The sequence below is a fragment of the Balaenoptera physalus genome, assembly GCF_965194825.1.
Source record: "Balaenoptera physalus genome assembly, chromosome: 7".
Classification (NCBI taxonomy): domain Eukaryota; kingdom Metazoa; phylum Chordata; class Mammalia; order Artiodactyla; family Balaenopteridae; genus Balaenoptera; species Balaenoptera physalus.
Window position 1 is genome coordinate 123,887,355 of NC_138886.1, and position 23,795 is coordinate 123,911,149.

The window sequence follows — 23,795 nt, forward strand, 5'->3', positions numbered from 1 at the left end:
AGATGTCATGAAGTGGAGGTTCTTGTCAACAGAGCAGCCCTAAAATTTGGGGTGCCTGTGTCTTGCTGATTTTTAGTTTTCCCAATTTATACGCCCAAGAGTGGAAGTGCCCTATGCGCTCTAAGCTGTGTTTTTTCGAAGTTTCAGGACACACCGTACACTTCTCCAGAGTGGCTGTTGGCAATTGACATCCCGCCCATCAGCGTAGCAAGGCTCCCATTTCTCCATGGCCTGTCCTGCATTTCTGGTTTTGACACCTTTTTCAGCATGGCCCCTTTGACCGATGGGAAGCGAGACTTCTTTGTAGCGCTGTGTTGCCTTTCCAGGTTGCTTGGTTGGCCAAAAAGGGCGTATGCGTTTTTTCCTGAATATATTCAGGAAAAAACGCATACGCCCTTTTTGGCCAAGGGCATCATTGTCGACGTTTTGCCGCTTTTCATGTGCTTTAAAGGCGATTCGAATCTACCTCCTGAAATCTGTTTCCTGCAATTCTGCCTTGCTTTCAAATCCTCTTCGTTGCCTTCCCTCAATATATTTGTGGACGAGAGTTATCATTTATAACTCTGCAGGTTTGTGAATTTCAGTGCCCCTGAGCGCCAGTTTTCAACTCGCTTTTTTGGGAGCTGGCCGCAAAAGCGCAGGATTGCCTCAGGCCCTATTCTGGTTCCGGGCGGCAGGCTGAGCCTGTGGTTAATTCTTCTTCCTGATGGGAAAATAGAGTGACGTGTGCCTGTCCCAACACCTAGAGCTAGTCTGTCATTGGCTCCCCCTCTTCCCGTTCATCCTCAGGACAAATTGCAAGCTGTAGGGAACAGGAGGTTAAAGGTGCTGATTCTCCAAGGAGGGAGATTGCTAGTAAAGCGGCTGGAATGGCGAACCCGAGCACAAGGAGATGAGAAATGAGGTGCGTTTTAGAAACCTTTCCCGATCACACGGTGTACCACCTTCTGGGTTTCTCATGCAAATTTTCGATGTAGGAAGATGCCCTTGAACCTGGAGATTTGGGACCCATGGGATGGGTAAGAGGCAGTATTACTTTAAAGGCTCTGCGTTTGCTCCCCCAACCTCACCAAACCTCTCAGCCCCGAGAGTGTCCACCCTTCTGTCTCATCCAGCTGTGGGTCTAGATATGGTCAATCCAGGTTGCATCACAGCCCCTGAACGAATTTTGTAAGAATTTCTCTCTCTTTCACTGTCTTTGTTTCACGGGTTTTTAAAAGTAATTTATTTTTATAATGGGGTATAGCTGCTTTTCACGGCTGTGTTTATGCCGCTTTACACCCACTTGACTCACTTCAGAGAGATATCAATGCATAGGTTTCAAGATTCTTACTAGTCAGATACATTTTTGTGCGGTGAATAGGGGGTGTTGAGTCCAGTTCACTGAGCAAGGAGTAGGTCTTTCTATTACATATTGGGTTTATGGAACGGTATCTGAGCTAATTTGAAACCCTTGTTTTATGCATCACCCCACCTCACCTTTCCCGTTAAGCAGCCATAGTGTGTTTTCTAAACGTGTGACTCTGTTTCGTTTTGTAATTCAGTTCAAGGGTAGCGGCTTTTACATTCCCTCTATGAGTGATAGCTTATGATAAGTGTCTTTTTCTGTGTGACTTATTTCACTTAGAATCGTCGTACCTAAATCCGCTCATCATGCTGCTACTAGCCTTATGACATTGATTTCATGGCTGAGTGATATTCCATTGTACATAAGGACCACCACTTCTTTATCCATTTTTCTCTTTCCTGGGATATTTAAGGTGTCATGAAGTGGAGGTTCTTGTCAACAGAGCAGCCCTAAACTTTGGGGTGCCTGTGTCTTGCTGATTTTTAGTTTTCCCAATTTATACGCCCATGAGTGGAAGTGCCCTATGCGCTCTAAGCTGTGTTTTTTCGAAGTTTCAGGACACACCGTACACTTCTCCAGAGTGGCTGTTGGCAATTGACATACCGCCCATCAGCGTAGCAAGGCTCCCATTTCTCCATGGCCTGTCCTGCATTTCTGGTTTTGACACCTTTTTCAGCATGGCCCCTTTGACCGATGGGAAGCGAGACTTCTTTGTAGCGCTGTGTTGCCTTTCCAGGTTGCTTGGTTGGCCAAAAAGGGCGTATGCGTTTTTTCCTGAATATATTCAGGAAAAAACGCATACGCCCTTTTTGGCCAAGGGCATCATTGTCGACGTTTTGCCGCTTTTCATGTGCTTTAAAGGCGATTCGAATCTACCTCCTGAAATCTGTTTCCTGCAATTCTGCCTTGCTTTCAAATCCTCTTCGTTGCCTTCCCTCAATATATTTGTGGACGAGAGTTATCATTTATAACTCTGCAGGTTTGTGAATTTCAGTGCCCCTGAGCGCCAGTTTTCAACTCGCTTTTTTGGGAGCTGGCCGCAAAAGCGCAGGATTGCCTCAGGCCCTATTCTGGTTCCGGGCGGCAGGCTGAGCCTGTGGTTAATTCTTCTTCCTGATGGGAAAATAGAGTGACGTGTGCCTGTCCCAACACCTAGAGCTAGTCTCTCATTGGCTCCCCCTCTTCCCGTTCATCCTCAGGACAAATTGCAAGCTGTAGGGAACAGGAGGTTAAAGGTGCTGATTCTCCAAGGAGGGAGATTGCTAGTAAAGCGGCTGGAATGGCGAACCCGAGCACAAGGAGATGAGAAATGAGGTGCGTTTTAGAAACCTTTCCCGATCACACGGTGTACCACCTTCTGGGTTTCTCATGCAAATTTTCGATGTAGGAAGATGCCCTTGAACCTGGAGATTTGGGACCCATGGGATGGGTAACAGGCAGTATTACTTTAAAGGCTCTGCGTTTGCTCCCCCAACCTCACCAAACCTCTCAGCCCCGAGAGTGTCCACCCTTCTGTCTCATCCAGCTGTGGGTCTAGATATGGTGAATCCAGGTTGCATCACAGCCCCTGAACGAATTTTGTAAGAATTTCTCTCTCTTTCACTGTCTTTGTTTCACGGGTTTTTAAAAGTAATTTATTTTTATAATGGGGTATAGCTGCTTTTCACGGCTGTGTTTATGCCGCTTTACACCCACTTGACTCACTTCAGAGAGATATCAATGCATAGGTTTCAAGATTCTTACTAGTCAGATACATTTTTGTGCGGTGAATAGGGGGTGTTGAGTCCAGTTCACTGAGCAAGGAGTAGGTCTTTCTATTACATATTGGGTTTATGGAACGGTATCTGAGCTAATTTGAAACCCTTGTTTTATGCATCACCCCACCTCACCTTTCCCGTTAAGCAGCCATAGTGTGTTTTCTAAACGTGTGACTCTGTTTCGTTTTGTAATTCAGTTCAAGGGTAGCGGCTTTTACATTCCCTCTATGAGTGATAGCTTATGATAAGTGTCTTTTTCTGTGTGACTTATTTCACTTAGAATCGTCGTACCTAAATCCGCTCATCATGCTGCTACTAGCCTTATGACATTGATTTCATGGCTGAGTGATATTCCATTGTACATAAGGACCACCACTTCTTTATCCATTTTTCTCTTTCCTGGGATATTTAAGGTGTCATGAAGTGGAGGTTCTTGTCAACAGAGCAGCCCTAAACTTTGGGGTGCCTGTGTCTTGCTGATTTTTAGTTTTCCCAATTTATACGCCCATGAGTGGAAGTGCCCTATGCGCTCTAAGCTGTGTTTTTTCGAAGTTTCAGGACACACCGTACACTTCTCCAGAGTGGCTGTTGGCAATTGACATACCGCCCATCAGCGTAGCAAGGCTCCCATTTCTCCATGGCCTGTCCTGCATTTCTGGTTTTGACACCTTTTTCAGCATGGCCCCTTTGACCGATGGGAAGCGAGACTTCTTTGTAGCGCTGTGTTGCCTTTCCAGGTTGCTTGGTTGGCCAAAAAGGGCGTATGCGTTTTTTCCTGAATATATTCAGGAAAAAACGCATACGCCCTTTTTGGCCAAGGGCATCATTGTCGACGTTTTGCAGCTTTTCATGTGCTTTAAAGGCGATTCGAATCTACCTCCTGAAATCTGTTTCCTGCAATTCTGCCTTGCTTTGAAATCCTCTTCGTTGCCTTCCCTCAATATATTTGTGGACGAGAGTTATCATTTATAACTCTGCAGGTTTGTGAATTGCAGTGCCCCTGAGCGCCAGTTTTCAACTCGCTTTTTTGGGAGCTGGCCGCAAAAGCGCAGGATTGCCTCAGGCCCTATTCTGGTTCCGGGCGGCAGGCTGAGCCTGTGGTTAATTCTTCTTCCTGATGGGAAAATAGAGTGACCTGTGCCTGTCCCAACACCTAGAGCTAGTCTCTCATTGGCTCCCCCTCTTCCCCTTCATCCTCAGGACAAATTGCAAGCTGTAGGAAACAGGAGGTTAAAGGTGCTGATTCTCCAAGGAGGGAGATTGCTAGTAAAGCGGCTGGAATGGCGAACCCGAGCACAAGGAGATGAGAAATGAGGTGCGTTTTAGAAACCTTTCCCGATCACACGGTGTACCACCTTCTGGGTTTCTCATGCAAGTTTTCGATGTAGGAAGATGCCCTTGAACCTGGAGATTTGGGACCCATGGGATGGGTAACAGGCAGTATTACTTTAAAGGCTCTGCGTTTGCTCCCCCAACCTCACCAAACCTCTCAGCCCCGAGAGTGTCCACCCTTCTGTCTCATCCAGCTGTGGGTCTAGATATGGTCAATCCAGGTTGCATCACAGCCCCTGAACGAATTTTGTAAGAATTTCTCTCTCTTTCACTGTCTTTGTTTCACGGGTTTTTAAAAGTAATTTATTTTTATAATGGGGTTTAGCTGCTTTTCACGGCTGTGTTTATGCCGCTTTACACCCACTTGACACACTTCCAGAGAGATATCAATACATAGGTTTCAAGATTCTTACTAGTCAGATATATTCTTGTGCGGTGAATAGGGGGTGTTGAGTCCAGTTTACTGAGCAAGGAGTAGGTCTTTCTATTACATATTGGGTTTATGGAATGGTATCTGAGCTAATTTGAAACCCTTGTTTTATGCATCACCCCACCTCACCTTTCCCGTTAAGCAACCATAGTGTGTTTTCTAAACGTGTGACTCTGTTTCGTTTTGTAATTCAGTTCAAGGGTAGCGGCTTTTACATTCCCTCTATGAGTGATAGCTCATGATAAGTGTCTTTTTCTGTGTGACTTATTTCACTTAGAATCGTCGTACCTAAATCCGCTCATCATGCTGCTACTAGCCTTATGACATTGATTTCATGGCTGAGTGATATTCCATTGTACATAAGGACCACCACTTCTTTATCCATTTTTCTCTTTCCTGGGATATTTAAGGTGTCATGAAGTGGAGGTTCTTGTCAACAGAGCAGCCCTAAACTTTGGGGTGCCTGTGTCTTGCTGATTTTTAGTTTTCCCAATTTATACGCCCATGAGTGGAAGTGCCCTATGCGCTCTAAGCTGTGTTTTTTCGAAGTTTCAGGACACACCGTACACTTCTCCAGAGTGGCTGTTGGCAATTGACATACCGCCCATCAGCGTAGCAAGGCTCCCATTTCTCCATGGCCTGTCCTGCATTTCTGGTTTTGACACCTTTTTCAGCATGGCCCCTTTGACCGATGGGAAGCGAGACTTCTTTGTAGCGCTGTGTTGCCTTTCCAGGTTGCTTGGTTGGCCAAAAAGGGCGTATGCGTTTTTTCCTGAATATATTCAGGAAAAAACGCATACGCCCTTTTTGGCCAAGGGCATCATTGTCGACGTTTTGCCGCTTTTCATGTGCTTTAAAGGCGATTCGAATCTACCTCCTGAAATCTGTTTCCTGCAATTCTGCCTTGCTTTCAAATCCTCTTCGTTGCCTTCCCTCAATATATTTGTGGACGAGAGTTATCATTTATAACTCTGCAGGTTTGTGAATTTCAGTGCCCCTGAGCGCCAGTTTTCAACTCGCTTTTTTGGGAGCTGGCCGCAAAAGCGCAGGATTGCCTCAGGCCCTATTCTGGTTCCGGGCGGCAGGCTGAGCCTGTGGTTAATTCTTCTTCCTGATGGGAAAATAGAGTGACGTGTGCCTGTCCCAACACCTAGAGCTAGTCTCTCATTGGCTCCCCCTCTTCCCGTTCATCCTCAGGACAAATTGCAAGCTGTAGGGAACAGGAGGTTAAAGGTGCTGATTCTCCAAGGAGGGAGATTGCTAGTAAAGCGGCTGGAATGGCGAACCCGAGCACAAGGAGATGAGAAATGAGGTGCGTTTTAGAAACCTTTCCCGATCACACGGTGTACCACCTTCTGGGTTTCTCATGCAAATTTTCGATGTAGGAAGATGCCCTTGAACCTGGAGATTTGGGACCCATGGGATGGGTAACAGGCAGTATTACTTTAAAGGCTCTGCGTTTGCTCCCCCAACCTCACCAAACCTCTCAGCCCCGAGAGTGTCCACCCTTCTGTCTCATCCAGCTGTGGGTCTAGATATGGTGAATCCAGGTTGCATCACAGCCCCTGAACGAATTTTGTAAGAATTTCTCTCTCTTTCACTGTCTTTGTTTCACGGGTTTTTAAAAGTAATTTATTTTTATAATGGGGTATAGCTGCTTTTCACGGCTGTGTTTATGCCGCTTTACACCCACTTGACTCACTTCAGAGAGATATCAATGCATAGGTTTCAAGATTCTTACTAGTCAGATACATTTTTGTGCGGTGAATAGGGGGTGTTGAGTCCAGTTCACTGAGCAAGGAGTAGGTCTTTCTATTACATATTGGGTTTATGGAACGGTATCTGAGCTAATTTGAAACCCTTGTTTTATGCATCACCCCACCTCACCTTTCCCGTTAAGCAGCCATAGTGTGTTTTCTAAACGTGTGACTCTGTTTCGTTTTGTAATTCAGTTCAAGGGTAGCGGCTTTTACATTCCCTCTATGAGTGATAGCTTATGATAAGTGTCTTTTTCTGTGTGACTTATTTCACTTAGAATCGTCGTACCTAAATCCGCTCATCATGCTGCTACTAGCCTTATGACATTGATTTCATGGCTGAGTGATATTCCATTGTACATAAGGACCACCACTTCTTTATCCATTTTTCTCTTTCCTGGGATATTTAAGGTGTCATGAAGTGGAGGTTCTTGTCAACAGAGCAGCCCTAAACTTTGGGGTGCCTGTGTCTTGCTGATTTTTAGTTTTCCCAATTTATACGCCCATGAGTGGAAGTGCCCTATGCGCTCTAAGCTGTGTTTTTTCGAAGTTTCAGGACACACCGTACACTTCTCCAGAGTGGCTGTTGGCAATTGACATACCGCCCATCAGCGTAGCAAGGCTCCCATTTCTCCATGGCCTGTCCTGCATTTCTGGTTTTGACACCTTTTTCAGCATGGCCCCTTTGACCGATGGGAAGCGAGACTTCTTTGTAGCGCTGTGTTGCCTTTCCAGGTTGCTTGGTTGGCCAAAAAGGGCGTATGCGTTTTTTCCTGAATATATTCAGGAAAAAACGCATACGCCCTTTTTGGCCAAGGGCATCATTGTCGACGTTTTGCTGCTTTTCATGTGCTTTAAAGGCGATTCGAATCTACCTCCTGAAATCTGTTTCCTGCAATTCTGCCTTGCTTTCAAATCCTCTTCGTTGCCTTCCCTCAATATATTTGTGGACGAGAGTTATCATTTATAACTCTGCAGGTTTGTGAAATTCAGTGCCCCTGAGCGCCAGTTATCAACTCGCTTTTTTGGGAGCTGGCCGCAAAAGCGCAGGATTGCCTCAGGCCCTATTCTGGTTCCGGGCGGCAGGCTGAGCCTGTGGTTAATTCTTCTTCCTGATGGGAAAATAGAGTGACGTGTGCCTGTCCCAACACCTAGAGCTAGTCTCTCATTGGCTCCCCCTCTTCCCGTTCATCCTCAGGACAAATTGCAAGCTGTAGGGAACAGGAGGTTAAAGGTGCTGATTCTCCAAGGAGGGAGATTGCTAGTAAAGCGGCTGGAATGGCGAACCCGAGCACAAGGAGATGAGAAATGAGGTGCGTTTTAGAAACCTTTCCCGATCACACGGTGTACCACCTTCTGGGTTTCTCATGCAAATTTTCGATGTAGGAAGATGCCCTTGAACCTGGAGATTTGGGACCCATGGGATGGGTAACAGGCAGTATTACTTTAAAGGCTCTGCGTTTGCTCCCCCAACCTCACCAAACCTCTCAGCCCCGAGAGTGTCCACCCTTCTGTCTCATCCAGCTGTGGGTCTAGATATGGTGAATCCAGGTTGCATCACAGCCCCTGAACGAATTTTGTAAGAATTTCTCTCTCTTTCACTGTCTTTGTTTCACGGGTTTTTAAAAGTAATTTATTTTTATAATGGGGTATAGCTGCTTTTCACGGCTGTGTTTATGCCGCTTTACACCCACTTGACTCACTTCAGAGAGATATCAATGCATAGGTTTCAAGATTCTTACTAGTCAGATACATTTTTGTGCGGTGAATAGGGGGTGTTGAGTCCAGTTCACTGAGCAAGGAGTAGGTCTTTCTATTACATATTGGGTTTATGGAACGGTATCTGAGCTAATTTGAAACCCTTGTTTTATGCATCACCCCACCTCACCTTTCCCGTTAAGCAGCCATAGTGTGTTTTCTAAACGTGTGACTCTGTTTCGTTTTGTAATTCAGTTCAAGGGTAGCGGCTTTTACATTCCCTCTATGAGTGATAGCTTATGATAAGTGTCTTTTTCTGTGTGACTTATTTCACTTAGAATCGTCGTACCTAAATCCGCTCATCATGCTGCTACTAGCCTTATGACATTGATTTCATGGCTGAGTGATATTCCATTGTACATAAGGACCACCACTTCTTTATCCATTTTTCTCTTTCCTGGGATATTTAAGGTGTCATGAAGTGGAGGTTCTTGTCAACAGAGCAGCCCTAAACTTTGGGGTGCCTGTGTCTTGCTGATTTTTAGTTTTCCCAATTTATACGCCCATGAGTGGAAGTGCCCTATGCGCTCTAAGCTGTGTTTTTTCGAAGTTTCAGGACACACCGTACACTTCTCCAGAGTGGCTGTTGGCAATTGACATACCGCCCATCAGCGTAGCAAGGCTCCCATTTCTCCATGGCCTGTCCTGCATTTCTGGTTTTGACACCTTTTTCAGCATGGCCCCTTTGACCGATGGGAAGCGAGACTTCTTTGTAGCGCTGTGTTGCCTTTCCAGGTTGCTTGGTTGGCCAAAAAGGGCGTATGCGTTTTTTCCTGAATATATTCAGGAAAAAACGCATACGCCCTTTTTGGCCAAGGGCATCATTGTCGACGTTTTGCAGCTTTTCATGTGCTTTAAAGGCGATTCGAATCTACCTCCTGAAATCTGTTTCCTGCAATTCTGCCTTGCTTTGAAATCCTCTTCGTTGCCTTCCCTCAATATATTTGTGGACGAGAGTTATCATTTATAACTCTGCAGGTTTGTGAATTGCAGTGCCCCTGAGCTCCAGTTTTCAACTCGCTTTTTTGGGAGCTGGCCGCAAAAGCGCAGGATTGCCTCAGGCCCTATTCTGGTTCCGGGCGGCAGGCTGAGCCTGTGGTTAATTCTTCTTCCTGATGGGAAAATAGAGTGACCTGTGCCTGTCCCAACACCTAGAGCTAGTCTCTCATTGGCTCCCCCTCTTCCCCTTCATCCTCAGGACAAATTGCAAGCTGTAGGAAACAGGAGGTTAAAGGTGCTGATTCTCCAAGGAGGGAGATTGCTAGTAAAGCGGCTGGAATGGCGAACCCGAGCACAAGGAGATGAGAAATGAGGTGCGTTTTAGAAACCTTTCCCGATCACACGGTGTACCACCTTCTGGGTTTCTCATGCAAGTTTTCGATGTAGGAAGATGCCCTTGAACCTGGAGATTTGGGACCCATGGGATGGGTAACAGGCAGTATTACTTTAAAGGCTCTGCGTTTGCTCCCCCAACCTCACCAAACCTCTCAGCCCCGAGAGTGTCCACCCTTCTGTCTCATCCAGCTGTGGGTCTAGATATGGTCAATCCAGGTTGCATCACAGCCCCTGAACGAATTTTGTAAGAATTTCTCTCTCTTTCACTGTCTTTGTTTCACGGGTTTTTAAAAGTAATTTATTTTTATAATGGGGTATAGCTGCTTTTCACGGCTGTGTTTATGCCGCTTTACACCCACTTGACTCACTTCAGAGAGATATCAATGCATAGGTTTCAAGATTCTTACTAGTCAGATACATTTTTGTGCGGTGAATAGGGGGTGTTGAGTCCAGTTCACTGAGCAAGGAGTAGGTCTTTCTATTACATATTGGGTTTATGGAACGGTATCTGAGCTAATTTGAAACCCTTGTTTTATGCATCACCCCACCTCACCTTTCCCGTTAAGCAGCCATAGTGTGTTTTCTAAACGTGTGACTCTGTTTCGTTTTGTAATTCAGTTCAAGGGTAGCGGCTTTTACATTCCCTCTATGAGTGATAGCTTATGATAAGTGTCTTTTTCTGTGTGACTTATTTCACTTAGAATCGTCGTACCTAAATCCGCTCATCATGCTGCTACTAGCCTTATGACATTGATTTCATGGCTGAGTGATATTCCATTGTACATAAGGACCACCACTTCTTTATCCATTTTTCTCTTTCCTGGGATATTTAAGGTGTCATGAAGTGGAGGTTCTTGTCAACAGAGCAGCCCTAAACTTTGGGGTGCCTGTGTCTTGCTGATTTTTAGTTTTCCCAATTTATACGCCCATGAGTGGAAGTGCCCTATGCGCTCTAAGCTGTGTTTTTTCGAAGTTTCAGGACACACCGTACACTTCTCCAGAGTGGCTGTTGGCAATTGACATACCGCCCATCAGCGTAGCAAGGCTCCCATTTCTCCATGGCCTGTCCTGCATTTCTGGTTTTGACACCTTTTTCAGCATGGCCCCTTTGACCGATGGGAAGCGAGACTTCTTTGTAGCGCTGTGTTGCCTTTCCAGGTTGCTTGGTTGGCCAAAAAGGGCGTATGCGTTTTTTCCTGAATATATTCAGGAAAAAACGCATACGCCCTTTTTGGCCAAGGGCATCATTGTCGACGTTTTGCTGCTTTTCATGTGCTTTAAAGGCGATTCGAATCTACCTCCTGAAATCTGTTTCCTGCAATTCTGCCTTGCTTTCAAATCCTCTTCGTTGCCTTCCCTCAATATATTTGTGGACGAGAGTTATCATTTATAACTCTGCAGGTTTGTGAATTTCAGTGCCCCTGAGCGCCAGTTTTCAACTCGCTTTTTTGGGAGCTGGCCGCAAAAGCGCAGGATTGCCTCAGGCCCTATTCTGGTTCCGGGCGGCAGGCTGAGCCTGTGGTTAATTCTTCTTCCTGATGGGAAAATAGAGTGACCTGTGCCTGTCCCAACACCTAGAGCTAGTCTCTCATTGGCTCCCACTCTTCCCCTTCATCCTCAGGACAAATTGCAAGCTGTAGGAAACAGGAGGTTAAAGGTGCTGATTCTCCAAGGAGGGAGATTGCTAGTAAAGCGGCTGGAATGGCGAACCCGAGCACAAGGAGATGAGAAATGAGGTGCGTTTTAGAAACCTTTCCCGATCACACGGTGTACCACCTTCTGGGTTTCTCATGCAAGTTTTCGATGTAGGAAGATGCCCTTGAACCTGGAGATTTGGGACCCATGGGATGGGTAAGAGGCAGTATTACTTTAAAGGCTCTGCGTTTGCTCCCCCAACCTCACCAAACCTCTCAGCCCCGAGAGTGTCCACCCTTCTGTCTCATCCAGCTGTGGGTCTAGATATGGTCAATCCAGGTTGCATCACAGCCCCTGAACGAATTTTGTAAGAATTTCTCTCTCTTTCACTGTCTTTGTTTCACGGGTTTTTAAAAGTAATTTATTTTTATAATGGGGTATAGCTGCTTTTCACGGCTGTGTTTATGCCGCTTTACACCCACTTGACTCACTTCAGAGAGATATCAATGCATAGGTTTCAAGATTCTTACTAGTCAGATACATTCTTGTGCGGTGAATAGGGGGTGTTGAGTCCAGTTCACTGAGCAAGGAGTAGGTCTTTCTATTACATATTGGGTTTATGGAACGGTATCTGAGCTAATTTGAAACCCTTGTTGTATGCATCACCCCACCTCACCTTTCCCGTTAAGCAGCCATAGTGTGTTTTCTAAACGTGTGTCTCTGTTCTGTTTTGTAATTCAGTTCAAGGGTAGCGGCTTTTACATTCCCTGTATGAGTGATAGCTTATGATAAGTGTCTTTTCTGTGTGACTTATTTCACTTAGAATCGTCGTACCTAAATCCGTTCATCATGCTGCTACTAGCCTTATGACATTGATTTCATGGCTGAGTGATATTCCATTGTACATAAGGACCAGCACTTCTTTATCCATTTTTCTCTTTCCTGGGATATTTAAGGTGTCATGAAGTGGAGGTTCTTGTCAACAGAGCAGCCCTAAACTTTGGGGTGCCTGTGTCTTGCTGATTTTTAGTTTTCCCAATTTATACGCCCATGAGTGGAAGTGCCCTATGCGCTCTAAGCTGTGTTTTTTCGAAGTTTCAGGACACACCGTACACTTCTCCAGAGTGGCTGTTGGCAATTGACATACCGCCCATCAGCGTAGCAAGGCTCCCATTTCTCCATGGCCTGTCCTGCATTTCTGGTTTTGACACCTTTTTCAGCATGGCCCCTTTGACCGATGGGAAGCGAGACTTCTTTGTAGCGCTGTGTTGCCTTTCCAGGTTGCTTGGTTGGCCAAAAAGGGCGTATGCGTTTTTTCCTGAATATATTCAGGAAAAAACGCATACGCCCTTTTTGGCCAAGGGCATCATTGTCGACGTTTTGCTGCTTTACATGTGCTTTAAAGGCGATTCGAATCTACCTCCTGAAATCTGTTTCCTGCAATTCTGCCTTGCTTTGAAATCCTCTTCGTTGCCTTCCCTCAATATATTTGTGGACGAGAGTTATCATTTATAACTCTGCAGGTTTGTGAATTGCAGTGCCCCTGAGCGCCAGTTTTCAACTCGCTTTTTTGGGAGCTGGCCGCAAAAGCGCAGGATTGCCTCAGGCCCTATTCTGGTTCCGGGCGGCAGGCTGAGCCTGTGGTTAATTCTTCTTCCTGATGGGAAAATAGAGTGACCTGTGCCTGTCCCAACACCTAGAGCTAGTCTCTCATTGGCTCCCCCTCTTCCCCTTCATCCTCAGGACAAATTGCAAGCTGTAGGAAACAGGAGGTTAAAGGTGCTGATTCTCCAAGGAGGGAGATTGCTAGTAAAGCGGCTGGAATGGCGAACCCGAGCACAAGGAGATGAGAAATGAGGTGCGTTTTAGAAACCTTTCCCGATCACACGGTGTACCACCTTCTGGGTTTCTCATGCAAGTTTTCGATGTAGGAAGATGCCCTTGAACCTGGAGATTTGGGACCCATGGGATGGGTAACAGGCAGTATTACTTTAAAGGCTCTGCGTTTGCTCCCCCAACCTCACCAAACCTCTCAGCCCCGAGAGTGTCCACCCTTCTGTCTCATCCAGCTGTGGGTCTAGATATGGTCAATCCAGGTTGCATCACAGCCCCTGAACGAATTTTGTAAGAATTTCTCTCTCTTTCACTGTCTTTGTTTCACGGGTTTTTAAAAGTAATTTATTTTTATAATGGGGTTTAGCTGCTTTTCACGGCTGTGTTTATGCCGCTTTACACCCACTTGACACACTTCCAGAGAGATATCAATACATAGGTTTCAAGATTCTTACTAGTCAGATATATTCTTGTGCGGTGAATAGGGCGTTTTGAGTCCAGTTCACTGAGCAAGGAGTAGGTCTTTCTATTACATATTGGGTTTATCGAATGGTATCTGAGCTAATTTGAAACCCTTGTTTTATGCATCACCCCACCTCACCTTTCCCGTTAAGCAGCCATAGTGTGTTTTCTAAACGTGTGACTCTGTTTCGTTTTGTAATTCAGTTCAAGGGTAGCGGCTTTTACATTCCCTCTATGAGTGATAGCTTATGATAAGTGTCTTTTTCTGTGTGACTTATTTCACTTAGAATCGTCGTACCTAAATCCGCTCATTATGCTGCTACTAGCCTTATGACATTGATTTCATGGCTGAGTGATATTCCATTGTACATAAGGACCACCACTTCTTTATCCATTTTTCTCTTTCCTGGGATATTTAAGATGTCATGAAGTGGAGGTTCTTGTCAACAGAGCAGCCCTAAAATTTGGGGTGCCTGTGTCTTGCTGATTTTTAGTTTTCCCAATTTATACGCCCATGAGTGGAAGTGCCCTATGCGCTCTAAGCTGTGTTTTTTCGATGTTTCAGGACACACCGTACACTTCTCCAGAGTGGCTGTTGGCAATTGACATCCCGCCCATCAGCGTAGCAAGGCTCCCATTTCTCCATGGCCTGTCCTGCATTTCTGGTTTTGACACTTTTTTCAGCATGGCCCCTTTGACCGATGGGAAGCGAGACTTCTTTGTAGCGCTGAGTTGCCTTTCCAGGTTGCTTGGTTGGCCAAAAAGGGCGTATGCGTTTTTTCCTGAATATATTCAGGAAAAAACGCATACGCCCTTTTTGGCCAAGGGCATCATTGTCGACGTTTTGCCGCTTTTCATGTGCTTTAAAGGTGATTCGAATCTACCTCCTGAAATCTGTTTCCTGCAATTCTGCCTTGCTTTCAAATCCTCTTCGTTGCCTTCCCTCAATATATTTGTGGACGAGAGTTATCATTTATAACTCTGCAGGTTTGTGAATTGCAGTGCCCCTGAGCTCCAGTTTTCAACTCGCTTTTTTGGGAGCTGGCCGCAAAAGCGCAGGATTGCCTCAGGCCCTATTCTGCTTCCGGGCGGCAGGCTGAGCCTGTGGTTAATTCTTCTTCCTGATGGGAAAATAGAGTGACCTGTGCCTGTCCCAACACCTAGAGCTAGTCTCTCATTGGCTCCCCCTCTTCCCCTTCATCCTCAGGACAAATTGCAAGCTGTAGGAAACAGGAGGTTAAAGGTGCTGATTCTCCAAGGAGGGAGATTGCTAGTAAAGCGGCTGGAATGGCGAACCCGAGCACAAGGAGATGAGAAATGAGGTGCGTTTTAGAAAACTTTCCCGATCACACGGTGTACCACCTTCTGGGTTTCTCATGCAAGTTTTCGATGTAGGAAGATGCCCTTGAACCTGGAGATTTGGGACCCATGGGATGGGTAACAGGCAGTATTACTTTAAAGGCTCTGCGTTTGCTCCCCCAACCTCACCAAACCTCTCAGCCCCGAGAGTGTCCACCCTTCTGTCTCATCCAGCTGTGGGTCTAGATATGGTCAATCCAGGTTGCATCACAGCCCCTGAACGAATTTTGTAAGAATTTCTCTCTCTTTCACTGTCTTTGTTTCACGGGTTTTTAAAAGTAATTTATTTTTATAATGGGGTTTAGCTGCTTTTCACGGCTGTGTTTATGCCGCTTTACACCCACTTGACACACTTCCAGAGAGATATCAATACATAGGTTTCAAGATTCTTACTAGTCAGATACATTCTTGTGCGGTGAATAGGGGGTGTTGAGTCCAGTTCACTGAGCAAGGAGTAGGTCTTTCTATTACATATTGGGTTTATGGAACGGTATCTGAGCTAATTTGAAACCCTTGTTGTATGCATCACCCCACCTCACCTTTCCCGTTAAGCAGCCATAGTGTGTTTTCTAAACGTGTGACTCTGTTTCGTTTTGTAATTCAGTTCAAGGGTAGCGGCTTTTACATTCCCTCTATGAGTGATAGCTTATGATAAGTGTCTTTTTCTGTGTGACTTATTTCACTTAGAATCGTCGTACCTAAATCCGCTCATTATGCTGCTACTAGCCTTATGATATTGATTTCATGGCTGAGTGATATTCCATTGTACATAAGGACCACCACTTCTTTATCCATTTTTCTCTTTCCTGGGATATTTAAGATGTCATGAAGTGGAGGTTCTTGTCAACAGAGCAGCCCTAAAATTTGGGGTGCCTGTGTCTTGCTGATTTTTAATTTTCCCAATTTATACGCCCATGAGTGGAAGTGCCCTATGCGCTCTAAGCTGTGTTTTTTCGATGTTTCAGGACACACCGTACACTTCTCCAGAGTGGCTGTTGGCAATTGACATCCCGCCCATCAGCGTAGCAAGGCTCCCATTTCTCCATGGCCTGTCCTGCATTTCTGGTTTTGACACTTTTTTCAGCATGGCCCCTTTGACCGATGGGAAGCGAGACTTCTTTGTAGCGCTGAGTTGCCTTTCCAGGTTGCTTGGTTGGCCAAAAAGGGCGTATGCGTTTTTTCCTGAATATATTCAGGAAAAAACGCATACGCCCTTTTTGGCCAAGGGCATCATTGTCGACGTTTTGCCGCTTTTCATGTGCTTTAAAGGCGATTCGAATCTACCTCCTGAAATCTGTTTCCTGCAATTCTGCCTTGCTTTCAAATCCTCTTCGTTGCCTTCCCTCAATATATTTGTGGACGAGAGTTATCATTTATAACTCTGCAGGTTTGTGAATTGCAGTGCCCCTGAGCTCCAGTTTTCAACTCGCTTTTTTGGGAGCTGGCCGCAAAAGCGCAGGATTGCCTCAGGCCCTATTCTGGTTCCGGGCGGCAGGCTGAGCCTGTGGTTAATTCTTCTTCCTGATGGGAAAATAGAGTGACCTGTGCCTGTCCCAACACCTAGAGCTAGTCTCTCATTGGCTCCCCCTCTTCCCGTTCATCCTCAGGACAAATTGCAAGCTGTACGGAACTGGAGGTTAAAGGTGCTGATTCTCCAAGGAGGGAGATTGCTAGTAAAGCGGCTGGAATGGCGAACCCGAGCACAAGGAGATGAGAAATGAGGTGCGTTTTAGAAACCTTTCCCGATCACACGGTGTACCACCTTCTGGGTTTCTCATGCAAGTTTTCGATGTAGGAAGATGCCCTTGAACCTGGAGATTTGGGACCCATGGGATGGGTAACAGGCAGTATTACTTTAAAGGCTCTGCGTTTGCTCCCCCAACCTCACCAAACCTCTCAGCCCCGAGAGTGTCCACCCTTCTGTCTCATCCAGCTGTGGGTCTAGATATGGTCAATCCAGGTTGCATCACAGCCCCTGAACGAATTTTGTAAGAATTTCTCTCTCTTTCACTGTCTTTGTTTCACGGGTTTTTAAAAGTAATTTATTTTTATAATGGGGTTTAGGTGCTTTTCACGGCTGTGTTTATGCCGCTTTACACCCACTTGACTCACTTCCAGAGAGATATCAATACATAGGTTTCAAGATTCTTACTAGTCAGATACATTCTTGTGCGGTGAATAGGGGGTGTTGAGTCCAGTTCACTGAGCAAGGAGTAGGTCTTTCTATTACATATTGGGTTTATGGAACGGTATCTGAGCTAATTTGAAACCCTTGTTGTATGCATCACCCCACCTCACCTTTCCCGTTAAGCAGCCATAGTGTGTTTTCTAAACGTGTGTCTCTGTTCTGTTTTGTAATTCAGTTCAAGGGTAGCGGCTTTTACATTCCCTGTATGAGTGATAGCTTATGATAAGTGTCTTTTTCTGTGTGACTTATTTCACTTAGAATCGTCGTACCTAAATCCGTTCATCATGCTGCTACTAGCCTTATGACATTGATTTCATGGCTGAGTGATATTCCATTGTACATAAGGACCAGCACTTCTTTATCCATTTTTCTCTTTCCTGGGATATTTAAGGTGTCATGAAGTGGAGGTTCTTGTCAACAGAGCAGCCCTAAACATTGGGGTGCCTGTGTCTTGCTGATTTTTAGTTTTCCCAATTTATACGCCCATGAGTGGAAGTGCCCTATGCGCTCTAAGCTCTGTTTTTTCGAAATTTCAGGACACACCGTACACTTCTCCAGAGTGGCTGTTGGCAATTGACATCCCGCCCATCAGCGTAGCAAGGCTCCCATTTCTCCATGGCCTGTCCTGCATTTCTGGTTTTGACACCTTTTTCAGCATGGCCCCTTTGACCGATGGGAAGCGAGACTTCTTTGTAGCGCTGTGTTGCCTTTCCAGGTTGCTTGGTTGGCCAAAAAGGGCGTATGCGTTTTTTCCTGAATATATTCAGGAAAAAACGCATACGCCCTTTTTGGCCAAGGGCATCATTGTCGACGTTTTGCTGCTTTTCATGTGCTTTAAAGGCGATTCGAATCTACCTCCTGAAATCTGTTTCCTGCAATTCTGCCTTGCTTTCAAATCCTCTTCGTTGCCTTCCCTCAATATATTTGTGGACGAGAGTTATCATTTATAACTCTGCAGGTTTGTGAATTTCAGTGCCCCTGAGCGCCAGTTTTCAACTCGCTTTTTTGGGAGCTGGCCGCAAAAGCGCAGGATTGCCTCAGGCCCTATTCTGGTTCCGGGCGGCAGGCTGAGCCTGTGGTTAATTCTTCTTCCTGATGGGAAAATAGAGTGACCTGTGCCTGTCCCAACACCTAGAGCTAGTCTCTCATTGGCTCCCCCTCTTCCCCTTCATCCTCAGGACAAATTGCAAGCTGTAGGAAACAGGAGGTTAAAGGTGCTGATTCTCCAAGGAGGGAGATTGCTAGTAAAGCGGCTGGAATGGCGAACCCGAGCACAAGGAGATGAGAAATGAGGTGCGTTTTAGAAACCTTTCCCGATCACACGGTGTACCACCTTCTGGGTTTCTCATGCAAGTTTTCGATGTAGGAAGATGCCCTTGAACCTGGAGATTTGGGACCCATGGGATGGGTAACAGGCAGTATTACTTTAAAGGCTCTGCGTTTGCTCCCCCAACCTCACCAAACCTCTCAGCCCCGAGAGTGTCCACCCTCCTGTCTCATCCAGCTGTGGGTCTAGATATGGTCAATCCAGGTTGCATCACAGCCCCTGAACGAATTTTGTAAGAATTTCTCTCTCTTTCACTGTCTTTGTTTCACGGGTTTTTAAAAGTAATTTATTTTTATAATGGGGTTTAGCTGCTTTTCACGGCTGTGTTTATGCCGCTTTACACCCACTTGACACACTTCCAGAGAGATATCAATACATAGGTTTCAAGATTCTTACTAGTCAGATATATTCTTGTGCGGTGAATAGGGGGTGTTGAGTCCAGTTCACTGAGCAAGGAGTAGGTCTTTCTATTACATATTGGGTTTATGGAATGGTATCTGAGCTAATTTGAAACCCTTGTTTTATGCATCACCCCACCTCACCTTTCCCGTTAAGCAGCCATAGTGTGTTTTCTAAACGTGTGACTCTGTTTCGTTTTGTAATTCAGTTCAAGGGTAGCGGCTTTTACATTCCCTCTATGAGTGATAGCTTATGATAAGTGTCTTTTTCTGTGTGACTTATTTCACTTAGAATCGTCGTACCTAAATCCGCTCATTATGCTGCTACTAGCCTTATGACATTGATTTCATGGCTGAGTGATATTCCATTGTACATAAGGACCACCACTTCTTTATCCATTTTTCTCTTTCCTGGGATATTTAAGATGTCATGAAGTGGAGGTTCTTGTCAACAGAGCAGCCCTAAACTTTGGGGTGCCTGTGTCTTGCTGATTTTTAGTTTTCCCAATTTATACGCCCATGAGTGGAAGTGCCCTATGCGCTCTAAGCTGTGTTTTTTCGATGTTTCAGGACACACCGTACACTTCTCCAGAGTGGCTGTTGGCAATTGACATCCCGCCCATCAGCGTAGCAAGGCTCCCATTTCTCCATGGCCTGTCCTGCATTTCTGGTTTTGACACTTTTTTCAGCATGGCCCCTTTGACCGATGGGAAGCGAGACTTCTTTGTAGCGCTGAGTTGCCTTTCCAGGTTGCTTGGTTGGCCAAAAAGGGCGTATGCGTTTTTTCCTGAATATATTCAGGAAAAAACGCATACGCCCTTTTTGGCCAAGGGCATCATTGTCGACGTTTTGCCGCTTTTCATGTGCTTTAAAGGCGATTCGAATCTACCTCCTGAAATCTGTTTCCTGCAATTCTGCCTTGCTTTCAAATCCTCTTCGTTGCCTTCCCTCAATATATTTGTGGACGAGAGTTATCATTTATAACTCTGCAGGTTTGTGAATTGCAGTGCCCCTGAGCTCCAGTTTTCAACTCGCTTTTTTGGGAGCTGGCCACAAAAGCGCAGGATTGCCTCAGGCCCTATTCTGGTTCCGGGCGGCAGGCTGAGCCTGTGGTTAATTCTTCTTCCTGATGGGAAAATAGAGTGACCTGTGCCTGTCCCAACACCTAGAGCTAGTCTCTCATTGGCTCCCCCTCTTCCCGTTCATCCTCAGGACAAATTGCAAGCTGTACGGAACTGGAGGTTAAAGGTGCTGATTCTCCAAGGAGGGAGATTGCTAGTAAAGCGGCTGGAATGGCGAACCCGAGCACAAGGAGATGAGAAATGAGGTGCGTTTTAGAAACCTTTCCCGATCACACGGTGTACCACCTTCTGGGTTTCTCATGCAAGTTTTCGATGTAGGAAGATGCCCTTGAATCTGGAGATTTGGGACCCATGGGATGGGTAACAGGCAGTATTACTTTAAAGGCTCTGCGTTTGCTCCCCCAACCTCACCAAACCTCTCAGCCCCGAGAGTGTCCACCCTTCTGTCTCATCCAGCGGTGGGTCTAGATATGGTCAATCCAGGTTGCATCACAGCCCCTGAACGAATTTTGTAAGAATTTCTCTCTCTTTCACTGTCTTTGTTTCACGGGTTTTTAAAAGTAATTTATTTTTATAATGGGGTTTAGGTGCTTTTCACGGCTGTGTTTATGCCGCTTTACACCCACTTGACTCACTTCCAGAGAGATATCAATACATAGGTTTCAAGATTCTTACTAGTCAGATACATTCTTGTGCGGTGAATAGGGGGTGTTGAGTCCAGTTCACTGAGCAAAGAGTAGGTCTTTCTATTACATATTGGGTTTATGGAACGGTATCTGAGCTAATTTGAAACCCTTGTTGTATGCATCACCCCACCTCACCTTTCCCGTTAAGCAGCCATAGTGTGTTTTCTAAACGTGTGTCTCTGTTCTGTTTTGTAATTCAGTTCAAGGGTAGCGGCTTTTACATTCCCTGTATGAGTGATAGCTTATGATAAGTGTCTTTTTCTGTGTGACTTATTTCACTTAGAATCGTCGTACCTAAATCCGTTCATCATGCTGCTACTAGCCTTATGACATTGATTTCATGGCTGAGTGATATTCCATTGTACATAAGGACCAGCACTTCTTTATCCATTTTTCTCTTTCCTGGGATATTTAAGTGTCATGAAGTGGAGGTTTTTGTCAACAGAGCAGCCCTAAACTTTGGGGTGCCTGTGTCTTGCTGATTTTTAGTTTTCCCAAAATATACGCCCATGAGTGGAAGTGCCCTATGCGCTCTAAGCTGTGTTTTTTCGATGTTTCAGGACACACCGTACACTTCTCCAGAGTGGCAGTTGGCAATTTACATCCCGCCCATCAGCGTAGCAAGGCTCCCATTTCTCCATGGCCTGTCCTGCATTTCTGGTTTTGACACTTTTTTCAGCATGGTCCCTTTGACCGATGGGAAGGGAGACTTCTTTGTAGAGCTGAGTTGCCTTTCCAGGTTGCTTGGTTGGCCAAAAAGGGCGTATGCGTTTTTTCCTGAATATATTCAGGAAAAAACGCATACGCCCTTTTTGGCCAAGGGCATCATTGTCGACGTTTTGCCGCTTTTCATGTGCTTTAAAGGCGATTCGAATCTACCTCCTGAAATCTGTTTCCTGCAATTCTGCCTTGCTTTCAAATCCTCTTCGTTGCCTTCCCTCAATATATTTGTGGACGAGAGTTATCATTTATAACTCTGCAGGTTTGTGAATTGCAGTGCCCCTGAGCTCCAGTTTTCAACTCGCTTTTTTGGGAGCTGGCCGCAAAAGCGCAGGATTGCCTCAGGCCCTATTCTGGTTCCGGGCGGCAGGCTGAGCCTGTGGTTAATTCTTCTTCCTGATGGGAAAATAGAGTGACCTGTGCCTGTCCCAACACCTAGAGCTAGTCTCTCATTGGCTCCCCCTCTTCCCGTTCATCCTCAGGACAAATTGCAAGCTGTAGGGAACAGGAGGTTAAAGGTGCTGATTCTCCAAGGAGGGAGATTGCTAGTAAAGCGGCTGGAATGGCGAACCCGAGCACAAGGAGATGAGAAATGAGGTGCGTTTTAGAAACCTTTCCCGATCACACGGTGTACCACCTTCTGGGTTTCTCATGCAAGTTTTCGATGTAGGAAGATGCCCTTGAACCTGGAGATTTGGGACCCATGGGATGGGTAACAGGCAGTATTACTTTAAAGGCTCTGCGTTTGCTCCCCCAACCTCACCAAACCTCTCAGCCCCGAGAGTGTCCACCCTTCTGTCTCAACCAGCTGTGGGTCTAGATATGGTCAATCCAGGTTGCATCACAGCCCCTGATCGAATTTTGTAAGAATTTCTCTGTCTTTCACTGTCTTTGTTTCACGGGTTTTTAAAAGTAATTTATTTTTATAATGGGGTTTAGCTGCTTTTCACGGCTGTGTTTATGCCGCTTTACACCCACTTGACTCACTTCCAGAGAGATATCAATACATAGGTTTTAAGATTCTTACTAGTCAGATATATTCTTGTGCGGTGAATAGGGGGTGTTGAGTCCAGTTCACTGAGCAAGGAGCAGGTCTTTCTATTACATATTGGGTTTATGGAACGGTATCTGAGCTAATTTGAAACCCTTGTTGTATGCATCACCCCACCTCACCTTTCCCGTTAAGCAGCCATAGTGTGTTTTCTAAACGTGTGACTCTGTTCTGTTTTGTAATTCAGTTGAAGTGTAGCGGGTTTTACATTCCCTCTATGAGTGATAGCTTATGATAAGTGTCTTTTTCTGTGTGACTTATTTCACTTAGAATCGTCGTACCTAAATCCGCTCATCATGCTGCTACTAGCCTTATGACATTGATTTCATGGCTGAGTGATATTCCATTGTACATAAGGACCACCACTTCTTTATCCATTTTTCTCTTGCCTGGGACATTTAAGGTGTCATGAAGTGGAGGTTCTTGTCAACAGAGCAGCCCTAAAATTTGGGGTGCCTGTGTCTTGCTGATTTTTAGTTTTCCCAATTTATACGCCCATGAGTGGAAGTGCCCTATGCGCTCTAAGCTGTGTTTTTTCGATGTTTCAGGACACACCGTACACTTCTCCAGAGTGGCTGTTGGCAATTGACATCCCGCCCATCAGCGTAGCAAGGCTCCCATTTCTCCATGGCCTGTCCTGCATTTCTGGTTTTGACACTTTTTTCAGCATGGCCCCTTTGACCGATGGGAAGCGAGACTTCTTTGTAGCGCTGAGTTGCCTTTCCAGGTTGCTTGGTTGGCCAAAAAGGGCGTATGCGTTTTTTCCTGAATATATTCAGGAAAAAACGCATACGCCCTTTTTGGCCAAGGGCATCATTGTCGACGTTTTGCCGCTTTTCATGTGCTTTAAAGGCGATTCGAATCTACCTCCTGAAATCTGTTTCCTGCAATTCTGCCTTGCTTTCAAATCCTCTTCGTTGCCTTCCCTCAATATATTTGTGGACGAGAGTTATCATTTATAACTCTGCAGGTTTGTGAATTGCAGTGCCCCTGAGCTCCAGTTTTCAACTCGCTTTTTTGGGAGCTGGCCACAAAAGCGCAGGATTGCCTCAGGCCCTATTCTGGTTCCGGGCGGCAGGCTGAGCCTGTGGTTAATTCTTCTTCCTGATGGGAAAATAGAGTGACCTGTGCCTGTCCCAACACCTAGAGCTAGTCTCTCATTGGCTCCCCCTCTTCCCGTTCATCCTCAGGACAAATTGCAAGCTGTACGGAACTGGAGGTTAAAGGTGCTGATTCTCCAAGGAGGGAGATTGCTAGTAAAGCGGCTGGAATGGCGAACCCGAGCACAAGGAGATGAGAAATGAGGTGCATTTTAGAAACCTTTCCCGATCACACGG